Below are 14,196 nucleotides of genomic sequence, written 5' to 3' on the forward strand. Positions count from 1 at the left end.
TAAGAAATAGTGGTACAGATATTATAATAACTTTCTAATTAATTATTGATTTGAAAGGTTGCCTGATGGGATCCCTCCTATTGTTCTCCAAAAATGTGCCTCCATGCTTGCACCTTGCCTAGTCAAACTCTTTCAACTCTGTCAACATCTACCTTTCCTTCTTGCTGGAAGTTTGCCTACATTCAGCCTGTTCCTAAAAAGGAAGACTGTTCTAATCCCTCAAACTACCATCCTATTGCTTTAATTTCCTGCCTATCTAAAGTTTTTGAATCAATCTTCCTCAAGAGGAAGATTCTTAAACATCTGTCACTTCACAACCTTCTATCTGATCACCGTATGGGTTCTGTCAAGGCCGCTCTACTGGTGATCTTCTGGGTTTCCTTACTGAGTCTCAGTCATCTCTTTTAGAGATTTTGGTGAACCTTTTGCTGTTGCCTTGGATATATCAAAAGCTTTTGATAGAGTGTGGCACAAAGCTTTGATTTCCAAACTATCTTCCTATGGCTTGTGTCCTTCTCTCTGTAACTTCATCTCAAGTTTCCTTTCTGACCATTCTGTTGCTGCTGTGGTAGATGGTCACTGTTTTTTCCTAAATCTATTAACAGTGGTGTTCCTCAGGATTCTGTCCTGGCACCCACTCTCTTCTTATTATTCATCAATGACCTTCTAAACCAAACTTCTTGTCCTATCCACTCCTACACTGATGATACCATCCAGCACTTCTCCACATCTTTTTATAGACATCCAACCCTTCAAGAAGTAAACATTTCACGCAGGGAAGCCACAGAACACCTGAGTTCTGATCTTTCTAAAATTTCTGATTGGGGCAGAGCAAACTTGGTATTGTTTGTTGTCTCAAAACTCAATTCCTCCATCCATCAACTCGACACAACCTTCCAGACAACTATCCCCTCTTCTTCAGTGACACTCAACTGTCCCTCTTCTACACTGAACATCCTCGGTCTGTCCTTTACTTATAATCTGAACTGGAAACTTCACATCTCATCTCTAGCTAAAAACAGCTTCTATGAAGTTAGGTGTTCTGAGACATCTCTGCCAGTTTTTCTCACCCACCCCCACACTGCTAACTCTGTACAAGGGCCTTATCCGTGCATGTATGGAGTATGCTTCACACGTCTGGGAGGTTCTACTATTACTGCTCTTCTAGACAGGGTGGAATCAAAAGCTTTTCGTCTCATCAACTCCTCTCTTCCAGCTGACTGTCTTCAGCCTCTGTTCATCGCTGCAATATTGCATCTCTAGCTATCTTCTACTGCAGTTTTCAAGCTAGCTGCTCTTCTGATCTTGCTAACTGCATGCCTCTCCTCCTCCTGCAGCCTTGCTGCATAAGACTTTCTTCATTCTCTCACCCCTATTCTGTCCACCTCTCTAATGCAAGAGTTAACTGGTATTCTCAATCATTCATCCCTTTCTCTGGTAAATTCTGGAACTTCCTACCTGCTTCTGTATTTCCACCTTCTTATGACTTGAATTCCTTCAAGAGGGAGGAGGTTTCAAGACACTTATCCTTTAATTTTTGACTACCGGTTTGGACCCTTTTCTGGAACTAGCATCACAGTGGGCTTTTTTTTTATTGGATTTTTGTTGCCCATGGCCAGTGTCCCTCCTAGGTAAAAAAAAAAAGAAAAAAGAAAAAAGGGGGGAAGGGGGAAAAAAAAAATTAATTGCACTATCCTATGATCATATTGCATCAGATATTATATGAGGTTCCCAGAGCCAGAGTGATCTAAGTGCCCTTGTGGTCAAAATTACTATTTTATTGCATTGTCATCCCCAACCTTCCTAACATGACGAGAGAGAGTGCAGACATCAGAATGGACCCCACATTAGGGTCAAAATCCATCCAAGTGAAATTATCCACAGAACCTTTTTGTCACGCTTGAGTGATAGCTATCAGTTGCTGGGGCCAGAGAGAATAACTCCCTCGCCACAGCAGCACGAGAAGAGTCAGCCAATGACAGCTCGTGCAGTGATTCACGTGTCACACTGAGACACTTCCCCACCACGACACCCACACACTTCACACTCTCCCTCCCTCCAGCCTGCTTGCTATCCATAAATAACAGGCTGCTATCTTAATTTTACTTTTACACAACACATAAGCCTTTCATTATTATGACGGACAACAACATACCCCTGAGGAGCCAGAAGCCACATTCCCAGATGTTTCTAAGATTTATCTTAGTGGGCTATGAACATCTTAGTGCTGGTAATTTTTTAAAGCAAAATCATTCGCAACTAAGAACCATGGAACATTCATAGCTATGAATGGGTCAGGGCTTTCATAGCTCACTAAGAACAACAGTTTCTCCTCAACAACAACAACAATGTGAACATATCCTTGTCTGAAAATAAAATCAGAAAAAAAACCTGAAAGTAAGCATTAAGATGGGTTTTATTATCAATATCAAGTAGTCTTCAAACACACTGAATAGTCTTTTGCTTTGAATAAATCATGTGTGTTTAACTGACTTGCTAGGAGAGTACTGAAATCACATTTCTGGAAATTACACTCATTAATAATCACAGCAGCAACACACATGATCCAGTGTGTGTAGCCAACACAAACTAAGGCTAATTATAGTTAACCCAAACATGACAATTGCAAATATAACTTTTTTCATTATGTTCCTTAAAAAGATAAATTAATTCTGTCAGGGCATTTTCTTTCACATTCACAAAAAAAAAAAAAAAAAAATTTAAGTACAAAAGATGAGTGTTTCTTTTCTATGATCAATATCCCTGTGATAATAAGACAAGCATAATATCTCAGGTTCAAGATACATACTCATAAGAATATAAGAACATAAAAAATGGAAGCTGCAAGAAACCATCAGGCATACATGTGGCAGTTCCTGTATGAAATATACTTACCTATTTCCACCTATCAATCCCCATCCATAAATCTCTAATTTTCTCTTAAAGCTTCCTAATGACCCAGCACCAACAACCTGATTACTGAGTCCGTTCCATTCATCTACCACTCTATTTGAGAACTGATTCCTTCATATCTCTTTTTTAAACTAAATTTTTCAAGCTTAAAACTGTTATTTGTTGTTCTATCCTGGTTACTAATCCTAAGAATTTTGCTTACATCCCCTGTGTTGTAACCCTTATAGCATTTAAAGACTTCTATCAGGTCCCCTCTTAACCTACATCTCTCTTAATGTAAATTTAACAGCTTCAATCTCTCTTTGTAAGGAATACTCCTCACTCCTTGTATCCTTTTAGCCATTCTCCTTTGTATTGATTCTAAAAGACCTATATACTTCCTGTAATATGGGGGACCAGAACTGCACAGCATAATATAGATGAGGTCTGACCAGCACCAAATATAACTTTAATATTACTTCGGGACTTCTACTTTTAACATTCTTAAAAATAAATCCTAATATCCTATTTGCCCTGTTTCTGGCCTCTATGCATTGCTTTCTTATATGGAATTTAGAGCTAAATATAAATTCTAAATCTTTTTTGTACCCTAAACCTACCAGAGGTTCATTGTTTATTGTGTACCTTCTGTGTGGATTTCCTCTACTTATGCTAAGTACTTTACATTTTTTTATATTAAACTGCATTTGCCATCTGTCTGTCCATTCGTTCATCCTATCCAAATCTGCCTGCAAGGGAATGGCATCCAATTCTAATCTAATTAATCTACCTATCTTCGTGTCATCCTCAAATTTACTAACGTCACAACTAATTCAACTATCCAAGTCACTGATGTATATTAAAAACATCAATGGCCCTTATACTGATCCCTGTGGCACCCCACTAATTACTTAATCCCACTCCGATTTAGAGCTGTTTATTATGACTCTGTCGCCTGTCACTTAGCCACAACCTTATCCACCGTAACACCTTCCCATCTATTCCGTGTGCCCTAACCTTTCTCAGGAGCCTCTGATGGGGTACCTTGTCAAACACTTCACTGAAGTCCAGATATAGGATGTCATAACTATCAGCATTATCTCCTGCCATGTAAACTTTACAGTAAAATCTTGACAAGTTTGTCAGGTAAGACTTCCCCTTTGTGAAGCTATGCTGTGACCAATTTATCAAGTTATGTTTGTCTAAATGTTCCCTAATGTTCTTTACTATTACAGACTTCATTATTTTATCTACAACAGAAGTTAAGCTTAAATCTCCTTTCTTAAAGCTTAAACTTGCCTCCACATTACCGGTATCTCAAGTGATTTCCTAAAGGCAGAAACTAACAGTTCACTAATAACTTCTTTGCATTCCTTAAGTACTCTGGGATATGAACTGTTCATGTTGACAAGTAGTTGGGTTTAGGAAGGGGGATAAAAACCCAGGGAGGAGTTAGGATTCTTTTAATCTCTAACATTTTGGCTGAATAGCCATCCTCAGAGAGACTGATTTACATGAGTGAAAACACACTATTTATAACAACATACAAAATTTTCTCATTTGACATTCGTACAGAGTATTGCCATCCTGGCGTGTACCTCACCTAATTTTATTTTCCTAGTCAGGTGGCATTATCCGCCTACGTGACGAGCCTTTACTGGGGATTTTCCTTGTACCTGACCTGAGGGCCAATCTGGCGGAATTACCCGCCCACCTGATAAAACCTTCTCTGTGGTTAATGACTCCCCTAGTTGTTATGAGGGCTGCCTCTATAGCTTTTCTTATTCTTTTCTTCAATCCAACTTTAATTTCTTAGCCTCTTCCCATTTTGGTAGGTGTTTACATTTTTCTATGTGCAATACAAGGGAGTTTGATGTGTTGCATTTTAAAACATCTTTCCTATGCTCTGCTATTCTTGTTTCAAGTCCCCTGCCTGTTTCTCCTATGTACTGCTTTGTACAACCTTTGCATGGTATGCTGTACACTACGCTGTTATTATTAACAAGTGAATGAATGTCCAATAAGGACGATTTCATTCACTACCTTTCAGCCCACAGCATGAGAGTCAAATCTGATGTGATTATTGGTTTTTACTTAAGAGCGTTCAGAATTTGCAGCAACAACTTCCTAGAGCAAGAGATATGATATATCATATCAACTTTCAAAAAGCTGGGTTATCCTGAAGGGCTCCTTGTTAGGCTTAAGAATAAGGCAAAGAAAATAACAACTGAAAACAAAGAGAATAAAGATCTCTGTACAACCAGCAAAAGAGAGAGTTATACATGTGTACCAAATTCGGACAAGGCTTCCATAATTAATAAATATTTGTCTAGAACAGGATTAAAAATAGCAACATTAGCGGGAGAGAAAATTGGTGAGCTAACGAGGACTAAAGAGACCGGACTTGTTAATAATAACAGCGTAGTGTACAGCATACCATGCAAAGGTTGTACAAAGCAGTACATAGGAGAAACAGGCAGGGGACTTAAAACAAGAATAGCAGAGCATAGGAAAGATGTTTTAAAACACAACACATCAAACTCCCTTGTATTGAACATAGAAAAATGTAATCACCTACCAAAATGGGAAGAGGCTAAAGAAATTAAAGTTGGATTGAAGAAAAGAATGAGAAAAGCTATAGAGGCAGCCCTCAAAACAACTAGGGAAGTCATTAACCACAGAGAAGGTTTTATCATGTGGGTGGGTAATTCCGCCAGATTGGCCCTCAGGTCAGGTACAAGGAAAATCCCCAGTAAAGGCTCGTCACGTAGGCGAATAATGCCACCTGACTAGGAAAATAAAATTAGGTGAGGTACACGCCAGGATGGCAATACTCTGTACGAATGTCATATGAGAAAATTTTGTTTGTTGTTATAAATAATGTGTTTTCACTCATGTAAATCAGTCTCTCTGAGGATGGCTATTCAGCTGAAACGTTAGAGATTAAAAGAATCCTACCTCCTCCCTGGGTTTTATCCCCCTTCCTAAACCCAACTACTCTGGGATATATTTCATCTGGTCTTGGTGTCTTGAACTTTCTTAGCCTATCTATCACCTGTTCCACTATCTCCTTATGGTAATATCTTTCAGCTTCTCATTCACTTCTGCTCTAAAAATTTCACTATCCAGCATTTCCTGCATGTTTTCCTGGGTGAAGACAGTTAAAAAATACTTCTTCAGAATTTTACTAATCTACTCCCCAGAACTAACCAGCAACCTCAATCCTCACCAAACTTGTAGAACAATCAAGCACTTTCATTCATTGATGATACAAAATTCATTTCTTGGATTGGAATTTAGACTATCAGTTGTCAACTGGTTTTAAAGTGAACCCTAACTTTCATTATGAAATCAGAAGCATCTGAGATCACTGTAGCACAATGGTGATAAGGCAGCATAGTGATAACTGTGATGACAAAATGATTATGCTTATGAAGTGGTTAGTCTAGAAATAGTTCTGATATAAATTATAAAACTTGTGGCATGCAGTGAAGCAGAATTTATAGAGAAAGGGTGTCAGTTCTTTCCTTCCAAGCACAAAGTTTGTCTCTCATCAGTGGTATTACACATTACCAACAAATAGAAACAAAAGTGTTCAAAATTGTTATTTCTGACTCAAATCACTCCAATATGCCATTCAAAAATGGTGAAAAAAAATTGAAAGAATGTACAGATTTATAAATGCTTATCAAAGCTTTAATTATGCTTCATTCTGTCTCTCAAATCTCTAATATTAGAGTTACTAGTTTTAAAAGATTGGACTCCCAACTTTTTTTTACAAGGCCCATGGATCTCATTTGGAGGAAAGTAGAGACAAGGATTTAATATAGTATACATTCACATTTGGAATCATTCCATCACATCTCAACCTCCAGGCTAGATATACAGAAGATGGTATAACTATTAATCATATGACCTTAATCATGTAAGATTAAAATGGAAATTAAAAAAGCTCTTCCCTGGCAGGCAGTGAGGTTAAAAAAGCTTTTCTCTGGCAGGTGGTGAGCTACAGCTACCTGGCTGCACCTCAAGGCCAAAGCCACTCCAAAGATGTGGTCTATGGGTCTGGTGCAGCAGCCAAGCCTCCTTCCTCTGGCCACAGCTTCTCTGCCAGATCTCCAACTCTTAGCCAGACACTTTGACTGGAAATTCAGAAATCTGGTCATACAGCAGCTCCTGGCCATGCCTCAGACCATACTCACCTCAGCACTACACCACCTGTTATTACTGCCTTTGAGTCCTCAAAATTATCTCACATTTCCCCTTCCCCATTAGTCCATTCCTCATCATTCTCTGCACCATCACCTTTTTTCTCCTCATCCTTCTCACCTTCTGCTCACTCATCATCTCCCCCACAACCATCACTCCCTCCTGCCTCTCCATTTACTCATCCTGAAGCCATATTTGCCATGCACCAAACTTCTGCCACAGTTCACCCTGCTGATCCCAGCCAATTTATCATCAAGGACTCCACTTTCCAGGTTAGTAGGTATTTGTGATTTCTCTCTCTCTCTCTCTCTCTCTCTCTCTCTCTCTCTCTCTCTCTCTCTCTCTCTCTCTCTCTCTCTCATTAAAAATGGTAATTTAGATTTGGGTCAATCTGTGAAAATACAAATAAGAAACAAATGCAAACACACACAAATGTACAAATTTGATTTTGGCTACCTTCTGTTCATTCATCTCCCTTTCCCCTTGTTTCTCCACCTTTTTTATTTTTTGTTTGAGAGAGAGAGAGAGAGAGAGAGAGAGAGAGAGAGAGAGAGAGAGAGAGAGAGAGAGAGAGAGAGAGAGAGAGAGAGAGAGAGAGAGAGAAAAAATTGCCTCAGACCAGGGTATTTCCACTTGTATAGTCTTAAAACAGGCCATAGCCATTTTCTTCCATGTCCTGTCCTTTTTCTTATTTGCTTCTACACACCTGCCATTATACCGTTCTTGTTTCCCAATTTTCATTTTATAACCGTACAAACTGTTGCATCCTCTCTCTATACTTGCTCAAAAATATCTCATATTTTTCTTGCACTACTTTACCTTCAAACTGCTCTTTCCATTTAATTTTTCAATAAAACTTACTAAGCTCTGCAAAGTTTAACTTAGCATAGTTCTGTCTCCAATTTCTGTATTGTTCTTTCCTGTGCAACACTGTTTCCTCCTGTAGTACTATCTCTATTGTCACATGATCACTTCTTCCCATTGAACTCAGACAATGTATACTTGGTCTACTTTCTGGGGTTTTCATAAACATTAAATCCAGCTGTGATGGTTCTTCTTCTCTTCTACATCTTATAGGCTCATTCACCCACTGTCTCGTTGTATTCATCATCATGGTTTGCATAAGTTCTTCACTCCATGACCCAACATTTTCTGTTACTTCCATCTCCTCTCAGTTAATTCTTTTAGTGTTGAAGTCACCTACTAAGAGTACTTTGTTACCTTAATTTCCTTATCCATACTATTTTTTTGTTTCTAGTTGCATACTTTTGAATTTATTAGTCTACCATGCATTAGTTTTTGGTGGTATGTATTTCACAATGATTTTCCTTTTTTCACATCTTTTGATCTTAATCACAACACTCATTGTTTCTACCATTCCATCACCATATTCCACTTCCTCAACAACAATATCCTTTTCTTACCAATATCATCACTTCTCTTCCCTTTCCTTTTCTGTCCCTCTTCCATGTACTGTATCCTTCCTTTGCAAATCCCAACTTTATTTCCTCTTCTAGTTTGGTTCCTGTTAAACATACCACATCTGGTTTATTGTTCTTTAAATAGTCTTCAAGTTCCAGTAGGCTGGACACCAAACCATCTACATTAGTATACATAATCTTTAAACTTCTGTTTGGTGGTCTTGTGTGGCATCTTTGTGCCACCATTTCCTCACTTTCATGTCCACAACTTTCCTGTGTTCTCTATTAATTTTTTGACTTTTAGTTTACTTCTCTATTCTTCGTTCATGTCTCTTTTTATCCATATTTCCTTCAATCCTTTTGCTTTTGCCAATTTTCCTGTTCTTTGCAAGACATGTTCTGCTGCTGTTTGTGACATGATTCTTGTTTTACATTGGCTTTGTTCTATTTTTGTCATACTTTCCGATCCTGTAAACCTCTTCAATTTGTTCGACTCTCCCCTCTCCTTCCTCTGCCACTTCTGCTATAATTTCCTTAGTTCTTTTCACTTCTTTCTCTCTAGCTGTTTTCATGGGTAGGTTCTTTTCCTTGACCCCAAATACCACCATACACATCTTTCTCTGTACTGTGTCTCTCACAAGATTACTTTTTTCCTTTATTATTTTAATCACTTGCTTTTCCATATCCTTGTTGTTTCTGTTGCTGTTGCCTTGTTATGTCCTCCATGTCCACCTTTTGCTGTTCTCTCTCTTTCCAACCTTTGACTTCCTCTGTAACTAACTCTCACTCCTCCAACCCTAACCTCTCTTGCAAAGTTTTCTTTAATTCTTCATTCTCTTTCTTGAGTTTCTTAATCTCTTCACAGTATTTCTTATTTAAGTCCACTATTTTTGTCACCTCTTCTCAGTTCTTTGTTTTCTTTTTCCCTTTCCATCTCTATTATATCATTGGATATCTTTTTTACATTGTCGCCACCCACTTCTGTTTCTTCCTTCCATGCCTTTATCATCGCTGTTAAGCTTCTTGTATTTTCACATTTTCTTCTTTAGTTATCCACATTCATGTATTTGTATGAGTTACATTGAGATCCTCTTCCTTGAAGCCCTCAAAAATACCTGTATGTGTGTGTGTGTTAACCTAGTTGATTACACTTATCTAGTTGTGACATACAGAAAAATACTGTTCCATCATTACAGTGCATGTGTCAAGGCTGAAGGAAGGAATTGGATAGTGAATGTGATAGTGTGGGTGATTGGGCCACTCAGGAAAAATTATACGATCAATCATACAAAAGTGTGATGCATGCTTCAAGTGCCAATGAAGAGCATTATGAAGACAAGGATATATATATATATATATATATATATATATATATATATATATATATATATATATATATATATATATATATATATATATATATATATATATATATATATATATATATATATATATATATATATATATATATATATATATATATATATATATATATATATATATATATATACACACACACATTGTATTGGTCTTCTTGATAGCTTGTTTTGCAGGGAAACTCCAGTTTCCTTCAACTTTATTCTTTTGTCAGTTGCTGTTTTGCCTATTTCTGCAGGCAGCTTCAAGCTAGAAAAAACAATAAAATACTATGTAAAAGTTGTATAAAATTCACATCATATGACACTACACACAAAAAACAAAACACTACAAGCACCAAGATTATAAACTGGATTGACAGAAAACAATAAGTATCCACACACATCTTGCCTGTATGGCAATGAGAGAGGGACTGAAAAAGTTGGGTTCCTAACACTATGATAATGGTATTGGAACGGGCCTCCGAAACATTATCTTACAATATGTGATTGACTTGATGTTAAGTTATTATTCAGTACTGGATTTATGTGTTTAATATATATTGCCTCTAATAATTTTGTATCCATATTGGACTCTGTCTTGTGTAGTATTCAAAAAACTTTGTAACAAAAAGGGATGATCATGTTCATGTGAATGGGGACTTATTGCTGAAAATGATGGAACAGCTGGTTGATTATTAGTTCAAGGAGAAATACCTTTATGTTCAGCAATTCTATGTGCAAGGTTATGTCTAGTCTCATAAAGTTTGGTGGCATCCCTACTTCCTTGATGCCATTTTCCTATCGTTCTATGCCAATAGAATGGAATACATCTACAACAAATAAGAGATAGCATATATCAGCGTTCCCTCACATATTCATGGTTTTGCATATTTGCAGAGTTTTCCCTAACCTAACCTAACTAATGGGGAGTTTTCAGAGTTGCCAGGTGTCACCACCAGATCAGTCTTTCAGTCCAAAGAGCCCAAATTATTCTTTCAGTTATAAATTACAGTAACCCAAGATATAACGAACACATATGGGGGGAGAGTGGGTCACTTGAGATGAAAATTTGCTATATATGTGTATAGAGAGAGAGGGAGGTAGGAGACAGCAGCCTTAAATAGGTTGTTATACCTGAAATTTGGTAAATAGAAGTTCATTATATCAAGGGTTTATTGTACATATCAACTTATTCCCCTTTTATTATATAGTGCACTGTATTTTAATTAAAATATCATTTACTATACATATAATAACTGTTTTTTATTGTCTTAAAGTGAATTGCTTAGTAAATGTGAGATGCATAGTTTAAGGTTTAAACTATAAATATAGGTAGTTCTGATCCTTATAAGAATGGTTTCCCATATTCACAGATTTTAATTATTTGCAGGAGGCTCTGGAATGTAACTCCCACAGATGGCAAGGAAACACTGCATATCTTCCCTCCCACAACAGCGATGCACTTAATGAATTGGGCCGAGATAATTAGTGAAAGCTTTCTGTGTTAAAGAGATGCAGCTAGTGAGCCAATATATATACTGATCGTTCATTTAATCCTTTATGCCATAAAACTTCTCTGAAAAAATCTAGTGAATAATTTTTCCTCTATCACTGCACTGTCCTTGATCTAAATTACATATTAAAACTACACATGATAGTGTAATGATCAGTATGCTTGGCTCACAAACCACATATATATATATATATATATATATATATATATATATATATATATATATATATATATATATATATATATATATATATATATATATATATATATATATATATATATATATATATATATATGCTTGGCTTTGTCTCCAAACTCTCCCCCATAGAGAGACTGTATTAACCTGCAGAAATAAAGCTATCATTCAGGGAAACTGGTTTGTTTGCCAAACAAACATTACATTGCTGAATATTCTGTGGCACCAAATGCTTTGTCAGGAATTGTGGCAATGATATTTCAATCCTTGTCTTTGCATCCTACAATTTGTATGCTGAACATAAACCTTATCAACAAGTTTCTTGAGCTTCATATACTTTTATACATATTACACAAAGTCCATGATAACTGAAAAAACTATGCAAATAATGCAATGTAGCAGTAGCATCAAGGTAACACCAGTCTGCTACTAGTACTGCTGCTATCCACCTTCTGACCTGCTCAGATGAAGCAGAAGCATTGTCCTCTTCAAAAGAATCCTCAGCCACCACACCAGACCGCTCATTGTTGTGGTAGTGTTGGGAGTAGAAGTTGGGGTAGTGGACAGGAGGAATGACACTGCCCTCACTCTGTGTTGAAAATATATGCTGCCATAAGATGGAGAAAATACTGAATCTGATACTGAAAGAAATAAAGAACAAAATTGTTTACAAAAATTTTATCATAATTGTTTATAATATCAAGCAAATCTACAGAACATAGGACAACTCTACAACAAGCAGGCTCCAGGCTCCAGGCTGGCAAGCTTGAATAGTCTACACATCATATAAACTTTTGACTGAATAAAGATTCAGATGGATCCATGCTATTTTACAGGTTTTAAGCTTTTAACAATGATACAAGTTCCCCATCAAAGGAACAACAAACTAAAGTCAAGTATGCGATCTCCTTCACTTTGTGTGCCTTCTTGTTGCAGTAAAATAATGCTCAGCTTCATTTATCCAATTTTCATGGTCTAAACGAAACTTTTCTTATCAAAGATAATATAAGTTGTGGGATTTAGTTCACAATCAAATCAACATTTCTCTATTTTACCTACATCTGACATCTCTATTTATATGAATTTTTCAACAGCTACCCACCAACCAAGAGAAGAGTGCTGTGGAGATCTCCATCACCCACAATAAGTCCCTGAAATGCCTAAATAAACTTGGGATTCATGTCAAAAAAAAACAAAACTCACTGGGACATAGTACACATTTGCAAGAGTCCAAGGCAAGACTATCCCACCATCTGTGTACCATGGAGTGTTCCCAACAACTGGAGTTACCCACAACTGAGCTGCACTTGGTGCCAATAACCACTCATTCTCAGATATCCAACTCCTAAACAAATCAATGCTGCAGCTGATTACCACTAGGACAATACTTAGTAAAAATTAACAAAGGTGGGGAGTTCCTCAGTCTATTACCATTACTGGGTAGGATACAGATGGAGAAATAGTAAAAAAGATAGTTCAGTATTTGGTACAGTAGAGAACACTAACCCTCACCTATAGAAAGAGATCAGCCATCAATACTTTCAAAGGAATAATTTCATCACTTTTACGAAGAACTTGCCTTTAAGTATTTTTTAACCCCTTGTATACCAAACCGCTAAAACGCATGCAAAACAAACTTTATGGAGAAACAGAATAACATTACCAAAAACATGTATTTTGAGTGTTTTTGATCATGTGATCTATAAAAACGCTTAAGTACATGCAAAGAACATTATGTTTGGGAAACAAAAGGACATTACGAGAAACGTGTATTATGAGTGTTTTTATAAGTTCCTTAAGTACCAAAAAGCTAAAACCCACAAATAACACTCTTTATTTAGACAATAAGAAATAAAAAAATAAAATAAATAGGATTTATTTTTTTTTGTTATTCATCTTCATAGGTACCGAGATGCCAAAATTCTGGGAAAATTCAGGGCAATTATGTGATAAGAGAATATTATCAAAAAAGTTAATTTCAGCTTTTTTTTTTTTTCGGACTGTTAAGTACTAAACGCTAAAGTGCATGCAAAGCCTCCAATATGAGGAAATTAAACGACCTTACCAGAAATCTGTGTTTTGTGTGTTTTTAAGCATGTTAGGCACCAAAACGATATATAATAAGGAACTCACTCTATATGGGAATCCAAAATAAAGTTACTGAAAACGTGTCTTCTCAGTGTTTTACGTAGAAAAACGTTAAAACGGATGCAAACCAACCAATATCAAGAAATAGAAAAACGTTACCAAAAAGGTATATTTTGAGTGTTTTTGAGCTTTTTACCTACAAAAACGCGAAAATTGATGCAAAGCACTCTATATTGGGAAACAAAAGGACATTGCAAGAAAAGTGTATAATGAGTGTTTTATAGTTCAAAAGAACCACAAAGCAAACAACACAAAAACTCGTGTATATGGAGAGATTTCTTAGATACCAAAATGCTGAAACTCATGAATAACACTCTTAATTGAAAAACAGAACAACCTTACTAAATGTGTGTATTTTGAGTGCTTTTCACATTCTTAGTTACCAAAAACCCCAAATTACATGCGAAAATAGCTTTGTGGGGAAAAAAAAATTTTACCAGAAAAGTGTCTTTTGAGTGT

The 14,196-nt window shown here is 36.6% G+C and overlaps 1 long non-coding RNA gene across 1 annotated transcript; it reads right to left on the reverse strand.

Moving 5' to 3' along the window:
* Window positions 1-6,942: 6,942 nt before the first annotated feature.
* Window positions 6,943-12,230, reverse strand: LOC135110143 (uncharacterized). Its single transcript, XR_010273083.1, has 3 exons — window positions 12,047-12,230; window positions 10,042-10,148; window positions 6,943-7,034 (listed from the first exon to the last, which is right to left on the reverse strand). It is a non-coding gene; the product is annotated as an uncharacterized LOC135110143 (long non-coding RNA).
* Window positions 12,231-14,196: the final 1,966 nt, after the last annotated feature.

Source organism: Scylla paramamosain, chromosome 20 (assembly GCF_035594125.1).
Source record: "Scylla paramamosain isolate STU-SP2022 chromosome 20, ASM3559412v1, whole genome shotgun sequence".
NCBI classification, from domain to species: Eukaryota; Metazoa; Arthropoda; class Malacostraca; order Decapoda; family Portunidae; genus Scylla; species Scylla paramamosain.